At 71.7% G+C, this 2,500-nt stretch overlaps 2 pseudogenes; both read right to left on the bottom strand.

Moving 5' to 3' along the window:
- Positions 1-770: 770 nt before the first annotated feature.
- Positions 771-889, bottom strand: LOC133077298 (5S ribosomal RNA; annotated as a pseudogene).
- Positions 890-1,797: 908 nt separating this feature from the next.
- LOC133077288 (5S ribosomal RNA) lies at positions 1,798-1,916 on the bottom strand (annotated as a pseudogene).
- Between the last annotated feature and the right edge of the window lie 584 nt (positions 1,917-2,500).

The following is a 2,500-nucleotide window of genomic DNA, read 5'->3' as shown; positions in this document are numbered from 1 at the left end:
GTGGCGGAGTGGTGGGCCACCTCGCAGCCCAGGGCGGGCGGGACGCTCCAGGCCCGTCGGCGCTTGGCGCCCCGCCGCAGATCCCGCTCGACGCTCACAGGGACGCGGCCCCGGAGGCTTCAGGGCCCGGCGGCCGCGGTCCCTTGGGCATCCCCCCCTGCCCGCCCACGCGGAGTTAGGCGCAGCCCGGCCACGGCCGGGCCGGCCCTCCGGCCGGGCAGCAGCTGGCCCGAAGCCACTGGGAGCCACCATGGAGTGGGCACGGCCCCTTAGCCCCAGCAAGGCCCCCCCTTGCCCCCACGCCGCCCGCCGAGCACAGGACCCCGGCCCTGGTGGCCGGCAGGCCCGGAGAAGCGGCCCCGGCCCCCGCCCCCGCTCCCGCCCCCGGCCGTGGCGAAACGGCGGAGGGGGGGGCTTTTTCCGGAGGGAGCTGTGGAGAGACACACGGGCAGACAGGGGGCTGCGGCGCAGCTGGGCTCCGGTGGGGGCGGCCAAGTGCAGGTCGAGGGCCTCGCGGGCCGCACGGACGGCACCCCGGCCTGCGGCGGAGTCTGGGTCCGGGCCAGCCACCACGGGAGCGGCTGGGGTGGCGGCTGCCTTCCAGGGCCGCATTCTGGCCGCATGTCCAGCCAGCTCGGCGGGGAGCGATCCCTCCGGCGCGCTGTGTTGGGAGGGACGTGAGGAGGTGAGGCCTGCAGCGGTGCTCAGCGGGGGCGGAGGCGGCCTCGGCCGCGGGCCACTAAATGTCAAGGCGGAGCGGGAGGCAAAAAAGCCTACAGCACTCGGTATTCCCATGTGGTCTCCCATCCAGGTACGAAACAGGCCAGACCCTGATTAGCTTCCGAGATCAGACGAGGTGTGGTGCGTTCAGGGAGGTGTGGCCGTAGAATGCAGCGGGGGCCACGGTGTGCCTCTTGAGGCTTAGCTTCGCTGGTGCTGGCGACTTACCGCCAGCCCGGCAGCCAACCCTCTCCGGCACGGCCCTGCCGTCCGCCCAGGCAAGCGACAGGAGGCCTCGAGGGCCCGGGGGTGGTGGAGTTGTGGGCGACTTCGCAGCTCAGGTCAGGCGGGACCCTCCAGGCCTGTAGGCGCTTGGCCCTCCGCCCCAGAGCCGCTCAACGCTCACAGGACTTGGCCCCGGAGGCTTAAGGGCCTGTGGCCCTCGGTCCCTTGTGCATTCCCCACCCTGTCAATCCACACAGTGCTAGGCGCAGCCCAGCCACGGCCTGGCCGGCCCGCCTGCCCAACGGCAGTTGGCCCGAAGCCACTGGGAGCCACCATTGAGCCGGCACGGCCCCTTAGACACAGCAACGCCACCCTTGCCCCCACGCCAACTGCCGAGCAAAGTTCCCGGCGCCTGGTGTCTAGCCAGCCCAGCGAACCGGTCCCAGCCCACGACCCCGCTCCCACTCTCGGCCGTGGCGAAGTGGCAAAGGGTGGGCTTTTTCCGGAGGGAGCTGTGGAGAGACACACGGGCAGACAGGGGGCTGCGGCGCGGCTGGGCTCCGGTGGGGGCGGCCAAGTGCAGGTCGAGGGCTTCGTGGGCCGCACGGACGGCACCCCGGCCTGCGGCGGAGTCTGGGTCCGGGCCAGCCACCACGGGAGCGGCTGGGGTGGCGGCTGCCTTCCAGGGCCGCATTCTGGCCGCATGTCCAGCCAGCTCGGCGGGGAGCGATCCCTCCGGCGCGCTGTGTTGGGAGGGGCGTGAGGAGGTGAGGCCTGCAGCGGTGCTCAGCGGGGGCGGAGGCGGCCTCGGCCGCGGGCCACTAAATGTCAAGGCGGAGCGGGAGGCAAAAAAGCCTACAGCACTCGGTATTCCCATGTGGTCTCCCATCCAGGTACGAAACAGGCCAGACCCTGATTAGCTTCCGAGATCAGACGAGGTGTGGTGCGTTCAGGGAGGTGTGGCCGTAGAATGCAGCGGGGGCCACGGTGTGCCTCTTGAGGCTTAGCTTCGCTGGTGCTGGCGACTCACCGCCAGCCCGGCAGCCAACCCTCTCCGGCGCGGCCCTGCCGTCCGCCCAGGCAAGCGACAGGAGGCCTCGAGGGCCCGGGGGTGGTGGAGTTGTGGGCGACTTCGCAGCTCAGGTCAGGCGGGACCCTCCAGGCCTGTAGGCGCTTGGCCCTCCGCCCCAGAGCCGCTCAACGCTCACAGGACTTGGCCCCGGAGGCTTAAGGGCCTGTGGCCCTCGGTCCCTTGTGCATTCCCCACCCTGTCAATCCACACAGTGCTAGGCGCAGCCCAGCCACGGCCTGGCCGGCCCTCCTGCCCGACGGCAGTCGGCCCTTAACCCACTGGGAGCCACCATTGAGCCGGCACGGCCCCTTAGCCCCAGCAAGGCCACCCTTGCCCCCACGCCACCCGCCGAGCACAGGACCCGGCGCCTGGTGTCTAGCCAGCCCAGCGAACCGGTCCCAGCCCCCGCCCCCGCTCCCGCCCCCGGCCGTGGCGAAACGGCGGAGGGTGGGCTTTTTCCGGAGGGAGCTGTGGAGATACACA

Source organism: Eubalaena glacialis, chromosome 1 (assembly GCF_028564815.1).
Source record: "Eubalaena glacialis isolate mEubGla1 chromosome 1, mEubGla1.1.hap2.+ XY, whole genome shotgun sequence".
NCBI classification, from domain to species: Eukaryota; Metazoa; Chordata; class Mammalia; order Artiodactyla; family Balaenidae; genus Eubalaena; species Eubalaena glacialis.
Note: the sequence above shows the minus strand (reverse complement) of the source record. Positions and strands in the feature narration are given on the sequence as shown.